This window comes from Anser cygnoides, chromosome 9, assembly GCF_040182565.1.
Source record: "Anser cygnoides isolate HZ-2024a breed goose chromosome 9, Taihu_goose_T2T_genome, whole genome shotgun sequence".
Taxonomy (NCBI): Eukaryota; Metazoa; Chordata; class Aves; order Anseriformes; family Anatidae; genus Anser; species Anser cygnoides.
This window is the reverse complement of record NC_089881.1, coordinates 15,086,125-15,102,376: the sequence shown is the minus strand read 5'-3', so window position 1 is coordinate 15,102,376 and position 16,252 is coordinate 15,086,125. Positions and strand designations below refer to the sequence as shown.

At 45.9% G+C, this 16,252-nt stretch overlaps 1 long non-coding RNA gene across 3 annotated transcripts in view; it reads left to right on the top strand.

Moving 5' to 3' along the window:
- Positions 1-16,252, top strand: part of LOC106047603 (uncharacterized) — a 138,946-nt gene that overhangs the window by 14,859 nt on the left and 107,835 nt on the right. For all 3 annotated transcript variants that reach the window (XR_007168350.2, XR_007168348.2, XR_007168349.2), the window contains exon 2: positions 6,556-6,704. This is a non-coding gene — a long non-coding RNA (uncharacterized lncRNA). The remainder of the gene's footprint in view (positions 1-6,555; positions 6,705-16,252) is intronic.

Below are 16,252 nucleotides of genomic sequence, written 5' to 3'. Positions count from 1 at the left end.
TCCTCATTTCTAAAGGCAAACAAGTTAAAAGGAGCAGAAACGTGTTCTGTCGCTCAGGCCGGCAGATTTGTTTGAGGACACACACAAAGCACAGGAATGGATTGTATGGCATAATAACGTTTCCGAGCAAGTTTCACTCAAAAGCATAATGAGGAGTACATGGCACAACACCAAAGTAACTGCTGGAACAAGAAGTATGACTACAATTTGGGAAGGATGTTATAGATGTTGTTTTCAATTGAATTTTTTGGAGCAGTATTACATCTTTCTCTTCCTTTTTTTATCAGAATACCTAAAGCATTCAATAACATCATCTCCTAGCCTTGTTTTACCTCCCAGCAATCTTTCGTCTTGTCCAAAGAAATCTTATACGAATATAAGAACAAACAAGCCTAGTGTCTCATTTACAGCAGCACAGGGGCAAGCACAGTGGTAGCATTCCAAACACTCTTGCTTACAGCAGTTTGCGGTTCAGGGTTTTCATAAAACAAAGGCAGCGTCTTTCTTTTTAGCAGCTCTTTGTACATTTTTCTTCAATGCAATTTTTCCAGTTTTAGCCTGTCTCAGCTTCCACCATCCACAACATCCTGAACAAGGATTTCCCTGGCTGCAATACGCATTTATGATGAATGACCTCCTTTAGATTGTTTTGAATCTGTTTTTATGATGGTTTCGTATGATACCCTCTGGTTCTTGTTCTGAGAGAGTGCATGTTCACTCAGTACCTGTTCCCTTTCTCCATGTCACTCCTGATTTTATGGATATTTTTCTATTCCCCTTAGCTGTCTCTCTTCAGGATAGAAGAAACACAATCTATTTAGACTGGAACCATTTCAGCTAGCTTTGACAGCTACCTCAGGATGAAGATATGAGTACATGGAGCTACCATTCAAATACACTCACCAAACTGCTGTAACTTGTGGGAACAAGTTAACTGAAATCAGTGCCATTTTCAGAAAATGGAGCTTCGGTGCCACGTATTTGGACCATTCAGACCAGTCCGAGGGCACACGAATATGGTGACTTTGCAGGATTTTGTAGATGCTCCTTTTGTAACAAAGAGGAAGAACATAGGGGAAAGGGAATCCAAAGCATTTTCCTATTTTATTTAAGACCTTTCTGGTGGTTTGCAGCTGTACAATATCACAGCTATGAAAAGGCTACTTCTTAGAGCACTGAAAAGAATGTAGGAGGATTGATTATGCTGTTCTGCTCAGGGTGATAATAAGGGTTTGGAAGAGATGTGGAACGTGTTAAGATGTTAGGCAAGCCTTGCTGGTGCTTTTTAATTTTCACCTTGATAGCTAAGAATAATTCATTTTCCTCCAGCTGAGAACTTGTCTCCAGTGAAAAGGGTAAAAAAGTTGAATTAAAAACCTCTTGAGACAGTTGCAAACAGAATAAGCATTGCCTGAGAAGGTGCACGTTGTTAGCCAGCTGGAAGTCAGCTGCTGCTTGTCCCTTCCTCCTGTAATATTTCAGACTCCTTCCTTGTGATTCACCAGTTCATAACAAAATTTACTCTATCAGACAGATTATTCAATTCTCTTGAATAAGTCTGCTTTAGTGCTGTCATGAGAGCCGCCGTCTCTCCCTTTCTGTGGTGTGTCATTCATCTTGGGCAGCTGCAGCAGCAGAGTCCTCAGGAGAACCTGCAAATGGATTTCTTGGGGTCTTGCCTCTTAATAACTTATTTCTTAAGTGACAACATTTCCTGTGGTCTTTATTAGAAAATAACAAGAGGGAAACTGTAGCAATTAAAGTGCCCTGGTCCTTGGAGTTCTCTGTTCTGCACTGATCTGATGTGAGATCCTGCAAGTATCTGCAAAGCCCGTGTGTAAAGGTCCGTTCAACACTTGTACCAATGGCACCTTGAAACCAGGACTTGAGGGAGGTGCGTTGCAAAACCCTCGGGATTTGTCCCCACAAGGACAGGCTCTCTTTTGTGATTGACTTCCCTCTTAGCTGGAGCTGTTTTCTAGGCTTTGCCAAGCAGTGAGAAGATCAGGTGAAATCTAATAGCTTTGCCAGTCATCCAGAACATGGGTGGGAGGAGGAAAAAGTTCCAGCCCAAATTTCTGGCTAGCCTAGAAAATGATGTGATTGATGCCTGTGCAGGGTGCTTGCATGTGAGTTTTCAGCATCCTCTGGACTCATGAAATGTTGCTGGGAGTAGTTTGAGAGTGATGGCAGATGAACTTCCGTGGGGTTTTGGTTCCAGCTCTATTCCTAGTTTTTCTGTTATGGTTCAGTTTGCCCCAATTAGTGCTTTTGGCTCTTGCCAGAATTCTCAGATCAATATTTGCAAAGGGATTTTATGTGGAATCAGCCAGAAAACAAAACAAACAAAAAAATAATAAAATTGCTCTGTGTGTTTATGTGCATAAAGAAATTTAAGACCATTCTTCTTGACCAGCAGCAGAATGGAGACACAAAGTCAGTGTCTGCAAAGAGCTTGCATGGTTACATTTCAGAACTAATTGAGTGTGATCCCAAAGAAACCTCTCAGCTTGTTTTAAGACCCCAATTTGAATTTGGTGACTCTCTTTGAATAATTTTAAAAAATTGTTAAAAACCCTGGCCTGTTGCAAACAGTAGCATAAACGTAAAATATCTGAATAATCCATTTGAAACTGCTACTCATGAGATTTTTTTGAAGTCAATTCTGCAGCCTTCAGAAATACCTGAGCTTAATTTACTTGAGAAGGAACTCACTTTCTGCTTGCCTAAATCCATCCCACCTGCACATCAGAGTTTCAGCAGGTTACAGGAGATTACTATACTGCAAAGTTTCCAACTTAGAGTGTTGCTCTGGGTTGTTAAGAATGCAGAATCATGCCCTCCCCCAAACTTAGCATCGTTGGAGTTGTGATGAACTCAGAGAGAAACACCACGATAAAGCATGTCTCCCGCTCCTCCTTTCCTCTCATTATTTTTCAGTTGGGAAAAGATTTTTTTTTAGTTATTTTCATTTCAATAAGAAAAGCAATATTGCTTTTTTAATAGATTTGGAGTTTTTCCTCTCTGCAAAAACCTCATGGGAGAATGTGGTTAGGGAGAGATGACTTGACTGTTTTTCTGTTTTGTAGGAGATGGAAAGGAGGCGAATGGGAAAGACTGCAATTAAAATGCCTTTTTTCCTTTGCTCTGTCTTTGGCAAAATATGTTCAAGGAAGATGAGAAACTGTTCCATTTCAGTGAAGGAAGCACTAACAATAGAAGTCACAGGAGCTGCAGAAAATTGGGTTAGAAAGCCCAAGAGTGACTGCCTTTCTTCTGGTTTAAAGGCAGGATTGGCTCGCCTTGCTGTGGCCACGACAGATGCTTTTCTAAACTGCTCTTGGAAGATCTTTGTGGCTGGAGAATCCAGGTTCCCTATGCGAGGGCAATTCCAGTGTTTGTCTGTCCACTTTGCTTGGTTAGACATCAGCAGTAGTTTCTGAGTTTCCTCTGCTGCTGTCCAAGCCCATTGCTTGCTGTGGGTCCTGAAGACCTCTGTGAGGGGCTTTGAGAGCTGGAGGCGAGGAGAGGCAGGGACTGAGCGCCGCTGCTCTGAGTGAGGCTAGAGCCTGAGGACTAAGGACAACTTACCTGAATTCCCCTCTTCAGCCCATTTGTCCCAGACAAACGTCTCTGGCTGAGGTGGGCAGGCAGCTGCTCTTCGGGTTCAAGAGCAGGAATAAGCTGAGTTGTCTGTCCCTGCTTGTTAAAGGTGGGTGCAACTGAGGGGGGTGTAACTTGGTCAGAATTCATCACCAAAGGTGCACGTGTGCACACATGCAGGTATGTGAGTCTCCTTAGAGGTCAGAACTACCCTACACAGCTAAAGTGCTTTGGTTACTTAGAATATGAGGAATTAAATCAAATTATCTCATTTGTCTAGCTTTTCGGGGTTAGCAGACTAACCTTGTTAATCTACAGAAATATATACTATTCCTCCATAACACTGTACAGTTTCCCTTTTTTATTATTATTTTACCCGTTAGCTGTTCCTATGTATGTGTCAGGTGGGTTTGTCCTGCTGTATTGGTGAATTTGTTTCCTTTCTGAAACAAAAGTGCAACTGATGTAAATGAGTTCCTCATTTTTCTTTTGGGCAAGAGCCATCCCAGAGCTGGGGCTGAGCAGCTGCTGCTGCGTCACGTAACGAAAATCACAGCCCTGCTCTTACAGCTACCCAGATGAAACCTGCAGCAAATTAAGGCAGCCCCCAGCCTCTTCATGCCGTTGCTGCACTGCCAGGAACTGTTAGATGATGAAATGGGAGGATAATGGACTCGCCCAGAGGTATCCCCCACCCCATCAAAACCCCACTCCTGAGACACGCCTGGAAGGTCGAGGCTGCAGCTCTGCGCTTCGGGAGATACCTGTGAGCTGCGAGGGGATTTCTGAAGGGGAGGAGCAAGCCCTTTGCTTATACCATCCTTTTCCCCGCTGCGTGATGAAGATCTCCCCTAAATCTGCATCGCTGTCCTGAAGGTCTGCGGCTCCCCCGGGAGGGACGCGCAGCTGCGGGGACAGCGGCAGTCACGCGCCGGCTGGGAGATGGACCTGAACGGGATTGATTGCTCTCGGGTTCATCCTTTAAAACTGAGTGGCAGGCTAAGCTGTTGTTTCAATCAATAACATAAATACGCTGCTCGCCCAGCCCTGGGAAGGTGGGAACTCTGTGTGGGGGAGTAGGCATTAAGGTTATTTATTGTCACAGGGCGCAGAAGTGAAATACTGGGCTTCCCTGGCAGATTAGAGATTTAAAGCTCATTTAAACCCACTTTTGGAATCTAATTAAACAGGGACAAATTCCTCTGAACACCCTTGCTTTACTGCAAAAACGGCTTATTCTTCATCTAGGAATTTATAGCACTTTCGTTAACTCGACACAAAGGCCAAATTTGCTTGATAATCAGGAATAGGTTATACCGCAAAACCTTAACGTCTCATCTCGGCACTACTTCGTTAGGATGGCCACAAATAGCCCCACCAGGGACGGGAGGAGCCCTGCAGCACTGAGCCTGAACGCAGCGTGGTAACTGTGCAGACAGAGCCTTTCCTCAGCCGCTGCTCACACCTACGGGAGGAGGTTTCTGTAGCTTGGATCACGGCAGATGGGTGGTGGCAGCTTTCACGGAGGAAACCTCACGCCTTAGCAGCAGAACTTGTAGCCAGAATAAATTCTGAGTGTGCTTGGATGTGCCTCCCCAGCAGCTCCCTGGTTGTCCTGCTCCCTCTTTCCTTACCTTACCTCGATCCAACAGCTGGGCTGGAAAAGCGAACTTCCCCTGAGAATTAACCCTTTCTTATTTTCTCCCCCTCTTTCTGCAGTGGCTGCATTCCCCTAGTGCCCTGCTCCACTCCTTCCTCCCTTCTCCAGGCAGCCCCAAACATCTTCGCCCATCTCTGGAGCAGCCAGAGTCCCTCCAAGGGCTGAAGCCTGGAAGGGGGAGGCAGTTCTACCTCCCCTTCCCCTGCCCAGGGATTACACTGGCTGGTCCAAGGCCCAAGGTGCTTTTCCTCCTTGGCTGAGACCTGCTGCTGAAATACCAGGCAGTCCGCTTTGTTTATCTGGCCGCTGGCCTTTTGAAGGATGGGGCTGCCACGGAGTTGTCAGGAGCACGGCTCTCCAGAGCAAATGAGAACAAATGAGAGGGAGGCAGATTACGGCCGAGCAGCAGTAATCCTGCCAAAACCCACCCTGACGCCCAATAGCTCTTAACCTGTCTGATGCCTTGGGCTAAGGGAGAGGGCTGCCCGCGGGTGCCAGCCACCAGCAGCTCTGCCTGATTCACCTTCCAAGGGCAGCTCTGCCAACAATATTTCCAGGGTGCTGCAGGCTCGGAGCAACGAAGCAAATGAAGCGTTGTGGTCTTACTGCAAGGCATCGCCTCCCTGCACGTCCAGGGGGACACCGTGTTACCCCCTGTGGGGACTTTTCATGGGGTAACGGGGACTAGAGGTGGGAGCAGGAGGAATTGGTGGCATCTGACACATCGATGGCAGAGCTTATTGACAACCTTTTCTATAAATTTTCCCTATAAGTATCTCCTGAAATGGGAAGTTTATAGCAACCAGGATTAAGCAGATAAAACCGAGGTCTGGGAAGGGGAATTGCTTGGTTGGAGCTGAGATCAGGTCTGGTTTCTTGCTAGTGCCCTGCGTGACCGAGGTGCTGTGGAGCTCATTTCAGGCCATGGAGAAATCTGATTTAGTAATTGTGGTTTTGTCACGGGGGCTGGGACTGGCTGCGCCTCCTCAGTGCCTTTCACAGGTTTTAAAATAAGGCAAAGTATTGATAAGGCAGCTATAAAAACAGGATTCCCTAAGTGAGGCAGGAAGCTCAAGCTCTTTGTTATCTGCAGTTTTAGAAGCTATTTCTGAGAGCGTAGCACAAAGTGAGTTGGCCTCAGAGAAAAGAACTTTTTTTTTTTTTAACTGTTACATTGTCTTTCAAATACACTTTGTCTTCCCATAAGATGGGATCAAAGGGACATGGTGAGCTAAGTGCCTGCAATGGTCGAGTTTAGGTAGGTTGAAAGTTTTCTTTCCTCATTATTTCAGTGGAAGTCCTCAAAGGAATCTCGGGGAAAGCAAGAGGAAGCCTACGTCAACCCTCAAAGCTTGGCAGAAGCAAACACGACAGAGCATGCATTGATTTCTTAGAGAAACAAAGAAGAAACCAGGCTGTTCACAGAAAATCTCCCTCTTCGGTGAGTAAGTCAAAATATTTTGCTTCCTACCTCTCTTCCTCAGCCTAGAGGTGTCAGCTGTGTCATCAAATGTGGGATGGCAGGGAAAGGAAGGACTGGGAACTGATGGGAAGGCCGCAGCCCCGTCTGAGTATGGCACAGGGTGCCCAGAAAGAGGAGGAATTATCCAACTCTGCTGTTTCAGCTAACTGGTTCTCTTTATTTTCTTGGCATGTACTAAAAATGACTAAGGTAGTTCTTATTTTCCTACACTACCCTTCTCCTGTAGTTAAATAAAATAACGATGATTAAAAAAATAGAAAAGAACAGAATGAGGAACTGTAACTTCACAGCATCACCTAACCTTAGACAAGTAGAAGTGACTATCTCATAAACATCTTCTCAAGAGACCTGAGTATGTAGCAATGTCCAATAACCTTTAATTCCAATATTCCTGAAGGGCAGCTCTATATTAGTCTTCCCCCACCCTTGTCTCCGCTTCATGTGAGTTTTCTGTCTCATGGAATTCTGAGAAGGGTCCAGAAAGCAGAGGAAAAATACGTATTTCTTTTTGTTGTCATTGGCCAGTGATTCCTCATCACTTTCACCCTACAGATGAGCCATCTCTTTAAATCTAGACTCACAATTCACCTGCTGGTGTTGCTCAAACTCACGTTGCTTTCTGAAACCCCACATTTCTCAGTGTGCTGGTAGATAAACATAAAGGTCACTGAGAAGTCTGCAAACACTTCTGGTAAAACAAGGGTTAGGTTGTATTAATGTAGGACTGTAATTCCCGGTGAGCTGAAATTTGTGGGAATTATGTATGATAAGAGATTTACAGCTCCTAGTCGCCTTATCACTTTCCAAATTAAGACTGTTTGCAACTGCCTTGCAAAACAATTTCTCCATCAGAAAAAAAAATAACTCAGAAAGGCAGAAACATTGCTTACACTTTCTGCTCTGCATCCATCAACATAATTCAGCAGTGATGAAGCTGAGAGTCCAGGTAATGCTTCAGAAGACTGCATTGCACCAGGGGCACGGCTACGGGACAGTGTGGGTGACTTGCTGATATACTTGGCTAGAAGCTGACTTTCCAAATTGCTTGCCATATAGAAAAGAAATAAACGAAGCATGTTAGGACAGATGAGGTCCCTGGTGTGACTGAGTGGCCGTTGTATGTATCAAAACCTAGCGTGCTGTTTTTGTCATTGCACAAGCAGTGGAAAAGGCAATCTTGCTACCTTCTGTCTCAACTCCTATTGCCTTGGGAACAGTCATTCTATACCTGCTAAGCAGACTGTTTGATTAAGTACTAAACTTCAAAAAAAGTAAACAGCCTATTTGAACATGTTAAACATAACCTGTCACCTACTTAGACATTGTTTAAACATAACCTATTTAATTATGCCTTCATCTAAGTCTGTGTGGATCTTGTTTCATGCCGCATACCTTGCAAATGTCCGATAGTAACAAAAATGAAGTGATAAAATATGAGAAGAACCATCAGCTTTTCTTAAAAACGCAATGAACGGTGACACAGGGTTGCAAATCTGTTGTACTGTCAGTATGTGATTGCCTTACATTAGTGTATGAGATCAGGAAATTCATTAGTACAGCTCCCCAGCTGGTACCTGTACCACACTACCACCACCACTGCTGTTTGTGAGACTTTCATACTTTTGTACCTCCCCTTCATTTCACTGTATGGCTGAGTTTGTCTTCTGTATCATCCATTGATTTCAGAATGTGTTTGAAAAAGGGAAACAGGGACTGGGATACAACACATTTTAGTCGTTGTACCATTTTTCTTGCCCATATTTCCCTATATTCCCTATGTAAACCTGCAGGACAATGCTATTCTGCATCTCCTTGCACAGGCTGGGGATGTCCATGCCCACCCCCAGCCTGTTTCCCTATATACGGGTCAGATTCCGGGAAACTTTGCAAGCCTGGGAGGTGGCAGTGTCCCCTAGGGACAGCAGGGCAGCCTCGGGTCAGTAGGACTGTGTCCAGCTGTGGCATGGCCCTGTCCTGTGATCTCAGTCAACCCCTCCACTTGGGTTTTGCTGCACATACTTGCCCTTTACATTGGGACTATGGGTTCTTTGACTTCTTAGAGTCTGTGAGAGGATCTACTGCAGTGGTTTTGTCTAGGGCAATGAAATTGTGATATGACATTGCTAGCAACAAATAGAGCTGAGACAAGGAGAGGAGACAGTGCTGGGATACATCTCCCCCTGCCCACCTTGGGACACCCAGCACGGAAACTGCACTGGCAGGTCCCTGGGGACCGCTATGGACATCTGGAGTCACTGCAGCTTCTCTCTGTCCTGCCCTCCCCTCTGCCACACAAAGGGCTCCAACAGCATCTCCTCTAAGCTTGAATGAAAGCGGCTTGGACCATGACTTTTAATAATGCTGTGGATTCAAAGTTAATGTTTATGTGAAGAAGAAAACGTCTTTCCCTTATGTCTCCTTGTGGAAATCCAGACAAGCAGATGGTCCTTGCTCTCTGTCTGTATGAGAATATGAAGGGTGATATACTGCCATTTCCATTAACTGCTCCTAATGCAAAGAGGAAATGTTAGTAGTCTCTCCTCCCTGGAGGAGAGATGACGCTTGACCTTCTGTTGAAGGAAGAAATGAAGGAGGAAAAATGCTAAGAGAGGAAGATCTGCTGGGATGCTGTCACTGGTAATAGCACTGACCTTTTCCCTGTGGTCAGCAGCTGGCATCATAAAGACAAATGACTTCAACTTGCAAGTTTAAAGATGTTCTTTGTACTGAGCAAGAAAATTAAAAAACCCTCCAGAAGTCAGCCAGTATTTGCAACTTCAGTTAATGCTTTCTGTTCCCTTTGTGAAAATAGTTGCTGTGCATGAAAATGGTAGGCACCTATCGTAATTCAATCCCTGAAATGGGCTGGTTATGAGTCCATTGCAGAGGATTTTAGTTGCAGGTTTCTACAAATTTTCTCTGGCATTCTGATGAGAATGAGAACTACGGGAAGGATGTAGGTGCTCCCAGCCTTAGGGGCCACTGCCACTTAAAGAATGCTTTTATTTATTTATTTATTTATTTTTCTCCACTGAACCTCAGGGTCTCTTTAGGGAGGATAATCAGAGACAGTACATCTATTTCTACCTTTTCCATACGTTCACTTCCAGCACTTACACTCAGTAGCAGGCAGACTTACCTTGCGGTCACTATAAAATACAGTCTGAAGAATAGCCATGGTGATAGCTGCAGTCCCGCCTTTGTGGTTCCAGGTGACCTGGGAGGGCAGCCCTTGCTGGTGCCTTCTAATTTACTGCTCAGCCTCATTTTCTGCCTATGGAGTTTATAAGTTTGCCTCCCCAGGAGTTCCCCAAATGGAGGTCCTGAAGGGAGTTGAGTACACTTAGCACAAACCTGCAAACAGGGCTGGCTGAGAGCTCAGGGTTCAGCCCTGGGCTGTGCGATGATTTCTGTGTGGCGGTACGAATGCCTGGGTGCCTCGCACAGTGGGATGATGGTGTTGTAAGGACATCTCCGTGCTCAGACGGGCTCACCTTGCTGACTCCTTGCAGAGAGCATCTTGTTAACTTCACCGGTGAGAATCACAAGTGAAAACTACCATTGCCAGGGTAGAAAGCTGGGATGGAGATTTCAAGTACTGCAGTGTGTGTAGAAATAAGGGGTTTGAAATAAGGGCTGAGCCTCTCTCAGGAAGGAAAGGGATGAATCAGAAGTGTCACACTTGGAAGAGGTCGCAGAAGAGTTCAGGTGGGGCTCTGTGTTAATTCTCTCTCTCTGTGCCCTCCCACAACTCACCTTCAGCATTATGCACTTCCTTTGCATTTTTAGATTTGCTGGAATCAGTTGCCTTAATATTACAATACTTCTCAGAGCTGAGGGAGTTAACAGTTTACTTTGAGGACAGCACTCTCCCTTTTTTATTTATTTTTCTTTTAAATGACAAGGAATATTCTGAGAGCCATAGAGAAGATGTTTACCTGGTCTTAACTGCTGAAATTTAGGATACCTGCAGCCCTCGGGGTAGTCAGTGGCATTGCAGGGCCCTAGGGGGAGCCTGATTTGGGTCTCAGGCTTGAGGTGAGGCACAGCTGATTTTAATCCTAGCAGCACAAAATGTGGGGGCAAACAACCCCAGTGCTTTAAGGGCTTTTGCATGAGAAGGCAAAGCATCGACAGGACAGTCTAGCTGGCCACGATGGGGTTGATATGCTCTCCACACCACACCACCAGTGGGAGTACCCACTGCCTCAGTGCTCTGCAAGTATTTCATTTGGGAAATAACCCGAAGCTGAAATGCAGGTAGATGTGGATTATGTTTGTCTTCATTGCCGAGTTGTCTCCCCCAGCTCAGGGAATTATTTTTCTTACGGTAGAACAACTGATCATCCCCAAATGCATCCCTTGAAAGGTCTTAGGCTGCGTGCCAGGATATTGGAGCTAATAGGGAGCTCCAGGATGGGGATGGATGGGGCTGGCTGCAGCCTGGAGATATTTATGTGTATGTACACACATTATTTCAGAGAGAGCGAGAGCAGCGTGCTCAGACTGAAATTTACCATTCGAAACCTCTAAACCCATTTTCAAACCGGCCGCATCATTTAAAGGGCCTTGCAGCCCCTGGGATGACTCCAGCAAACCTCCTCCCTCCCTCCCCCTTCCCTGTGCCTTTCACATCTCACCTTGACTGCAGGTGGCTGGATGTGACCGCGGGGAGGAAGGGGACGGCTGCTGTGACCAGGGGACTGCTGGCAGGGGGCGGCCCTGTGCTGCTCATCAGCTGTCCCCAGCTAGGAGGACCAGGATCCGCCGTGGGAACCTCGTCCCCTTTGCCAGGACGGGATGCTGGGGACAGGGGTGTCCCCTTTTGGGTGATTCCTCCTGTGCTGTGTGCCCTAAGCTGCGGCTGTGTGCGCTGCTCGGTGCTCGCTAACTTTCTCTCAACAAGCACCTGGCTTCGGTGGTGAGGACAGCAATTGCTGTGCAAACCCGTGAAGCATCTGGAGGGGCTGTTCGGCTCGGAGCTTCTCCTGGCGCTGCAAAAAGTGGGGCAGCCTTCCTCTGCCTGTTAGATTTTTTACAGTGAATGGATTTTGAAGACAAAAGCTGTAAGTCAGCCCTTTTTCTCTCCTGTTTAGTATATAAAGATCTGTGCTGTGTACAAGAGTCGGGGCTGTGCAGGCTCTGTTACAGCAAGGGGAACTTGGCACACGTACTGCAGTATCATCCCCGTTCTGCAGCCGGCAGTGCTGTAAGAAAATGAAATTCATTGTCTGGTCCCAGAGGGATCCTGTCCATCCATCTGTTACCTATCATTGTCTGTCTGTCTGAGAAATTTAAGCAGCCGCCTTCCTCCGTGCCTTTCACAGAACGGCAGGAACAATCGCAGCCTTTGCCATGCCCAGCCCTTTTCTCTCGTTTCAAAGCTCCATTTAAAGCAGAGCTTTTCTGGGGGTGGGAGGGAAGGAGAAACAAGAACAGACAGGCACTGTGTTTGGGTTGGAAGTGATGATTTTCAGGGAAAGGGTTTTCACACAGGGGATGGCATTACAAAGCCACACAGAGGAGCTGGTCTCCTTGGGAGTGCTCAGTCCCTGCCTTGGCCCCCTGGCTGGATAACTCTTTCTCCCCAGCTCCCATAAGTTGCACTGGGGGGCACAATCCTGGGGGAGCATAGCTGCTGTGAGTGCACAGGGGGAGATGTAGGGGGAGAAGTGAAGGCATTGACATAGCCAGGGCTTAACCTCTGGGATTTTTGGAAATTGAGGACCTGTACTTTGAAGCAGAGGCAGGGGACAGGCCCTACTCCCAGCCCTGCCCTGCTCAGGGCTGCCCAACCCATGGGGCAGCACCCAGCTCTGCTCCTCACCAGCTGGTGCCCCCAAATCAGGTATATTGTGTGTGCTGGGCTGCAGCTACAGCCTGGAGGAGACACCTGCAGCTACCTGCCCTGCGAGGACAACCAGCAGATACAGCCCCAATGGGAAAAGGGGTGTTCAGTTGCTATCATCCATTTGTGCTTACGTCAGGACACGTGGCAAGAACATTTTCTTAGGTTCTCATCTAAGATGAGAGGACACTGCACCCTAGGAAGGTAGGGGAGGAAAAGCACAGCCAGAAATCCAGGCTTCCCACTCATCCCCTCAGCAGGGAGTCCCGCTGGACCCCACTGCCTAGAAGAAACTGTCTGTCAGGGCTGTTTCTGCAGAATACAATCTGCTCCTGAGCCCCAGCCGCTTCAGCCTTGCATGGGTTCAGCCTCAGCATCTGTTCGTCATCCCAAAGCTAATTTCCTGGGGATGTTCTGACATTTTAGAAGTGGTTGCATCACTTGGAAGTCAGGCTTGTTGCTGAATTCCACGGGAACAACGCTGGGCAGCTCGCTCTCGCTCACGCCTAGCAGGGGCACGCAGAGAAGCAGGGACAGCACAGATCCCCTGGAGGCAGCAGATGAGCCCTGAGTTCAGCGCGTTGCCTGAGCTTCCTCTCTGAAACCTCAAAGACAGCACACTGGCAAAAAAAACTTGCTAAAAATGTGTCATCTTTGAACAGCTGCCAGCTTCGTGGTGAAGCTGACCGTGGAGAAGTCTCAGGTTTGCCCACTGTGGTCTCGGAGCTTTACCACAGAATGAGACTCAGGACTCTGTGTTAATGTCTGAAGGTTTGCTCCTTGTGAATGTCTGGCTCCCTGTAAGCCTTAAAAGAGACATCTGGTCTCTTTTTACCACTGAAGAATGAAATATGTGAATTATTAGAAGAGTGGTAGAAGATCTAGGAGAAATGATGGTGTTGGCTAATAAGTAAACAGTTCATCTAGGAATCTGAAGGTGGAAGATGTTAGAGACTTAGTCTGGCAGTGCACATATCATGTGGCAAACACTGGCCAAACGCACCAAACATTTCCTGTCCCCAAAGCTTACAAGGACTAGAGACATTGATACTGAAGGCTTGGTTTCTTTGTGAGATGGTTACCCCTTGGTGTTCTTTAGGGTTGCTAAATGGTGCTTAATGAAAAATAAGAAAACTGTCTAGGCAGTTTAAAAAGATAACTCCGCTTCAAAGACTCTAAGGGCAGCATAGAAAAATGCCAGAATTTTTTCAGTTTGCTTTAGAGACATGTCAGCAGAATACCTCACTGTGGCAAAGCAATGGTCAGAATCATCAGATGGGGTAGGAAATGTGCTGGGCTCAGCTGATACTCTTACACTGGTGTGGTCTTTCTCAATGGATTATCTCCCTCAGCGTGCCCTCTGAGGAACAGCTCATCAATAAATAGATTTGCAGCTTGACTCTGGCTCCAGTTTTCAACAGGCTTCTGAGACGGTTCTGTGAAAACTGGGCTTGAGGAATTACACACCACAAACAGCAGTGGGCATGCACAGTATAACACCTGGAGGCAGGTCAGGCCACGGTGAAGCTCTGTTTCTGCAGCTGGAGTTCCTCCTGGGCATTGCTTTACAGCCTGGTAAAAAAGGTTCATGCTGGGCCAGGCTTGCAGTGAGCAAAGCCACTTTTGGTTTCTTGGAGCCAGAAGGGCCCCCAAGATTCAGTGTCTCAACTTTCCCTGCTCAAGTAATTCATACTTGAATTAATCAAGTCCTTGCTTCATTTGCCTCTTACGTCTGGAAGGTGCAACTCCCTCCAACGCAGATCCTGTGGTCAAAGCTCGAGCCCCTTTTGCAAGACCCAGCCAGTCTTCATGATCCCCTTCGGACCTGCTCGATTCCTAGGCTACCAAATGTGGCTTAGTGACCCTCTCTGTAGCACACAGGGAAAAAGTAGGGGGTCTCTGTTATTGGAAACCACGGGATGTTCTGTACCTGGTTGTGAATACAGATTTCACTTGTTAAGCACTGAGACAAAAGATTTGCAAGAATCAGTCATTTCACTGCCAAAGATAACCGGTTGAACAATATATTAAGGACATTTGAGGAGTTTGGGTAATAAAATAAAACATTTAATGAAGAATACTTTGCAGTTCTGTAATGTCTTTCAGCAGTGGAGATTTACCATCAGGGTGCTGCTTGGATATTGCAAAGAAGGGTTTACTAGAAATACAATAGGTAATAAATTAGAGAGATTAAATCTCATTCTCGTGTATATGTGTTAATAAAAGATCCCCATAATACTCCTGAAATGCAGGAGGAATAAAAGATAATAGCAAAGGTATGCAGTGGAAATAAAACGTTGTGAGCCCCTAAACTAATCAATGGATTAATGCATGAGCAGTGTGAGCAGAACTCTGTCGGCAGCCCACGCAGATCCCAGCAGAGCTCAGCGTTGCATATTGAGATTAAAACTGACCTTGATACGGTGGGCTGCAAAACGTCTGAATGCACTTCCCTGAGATATTGTGCATAAATTCAGTTCCCTCATTAATGCATAACCCACATTTCTATTCTGATGAACCCAACTCATCTTCTGGGGACCCATTGACGAGGAGTGATACAGTTTCCAGAACAGAAGAGGGAAAATGGAACTGCTTTGTATCAGCTCTTCTGCTCTCAGTGTCCAGAATATAGGGGCAGGTCCACAACAATTTTTTTTTTTCTGGGAATTTGACCTCAGGAAGACTTTAGACACCTTAATACCTGTAGATACCTAGCTCATATGTATTGTCCAAAATAATTTTAGAGGACAGAAACCTCATGCTTTGGCCTCTAACAGACTTTTACCCTTTTTTTTTAAGATTCCTTATGTACTAAATCAAGGTGGGATTGCTCTGCTAGCTTCTGACAGCACATGCTGTCTTAGCACCCCATTTTTCTGGGTGCTGGGACTTTCTGGCATTTGTGAGATGATTCTGTTCTTAACAAAGCAATATATAGAACTGGAATGGGTGCCTTCCCAAATGCATCCTTGAAATCACTGCTAGTTTTTACTTCATTTTCTGCTATGTCCTCTTGGATAGACTGTCTGAAAGATGGGCACGTGAGCATGTACATACACATTCACAGACATACATAAAATCCAATCTGGCCAAATGCAAGTTTTGAAAAATATCAAGTCTATTACTCAGAGATCAAAAGTGGATTGAAATTATAAGTTGTTTTTTTTTTTTTTAACCATATGTTATTTTGACTTGAATGTATACTTGCTTCAAGCTGCTCTGTGCAACCATGGAGATGAGAAAAGTACTTTAAGAAAATGAAAACTGGAAATTTTTAAACAGGATAATTCCAGGAGCTGGAGCTGCAAGAGGAATATTAAAATGTCTTGAAACTCACACTGACGAGGCAAATTTGACAACGGTGAATATGAAATAGGTTGGCAGAACTCAGTTGTGTGACCCCGGTCCCCCGTCAGCCAGCAATATGCAAATGCCTCTGTGTGTTTACAAGCAGGCTCTGTTTCCTATGTCTCCCTTATTCTGTTTATTATCTCCCAGTTCTTCTGCAATGGAACAGATTAACTGTGTCAAATTATGTGCTTTTGAGAGACACATCTGCATGGGTAATTCGCTGATGAGCAAAATAGTGTAGCCAAGAATGAAAAGGGGCCGGAGTAGTGGTATTTCACTGAAGACACCAGGGGTTACAGCAGCTTGT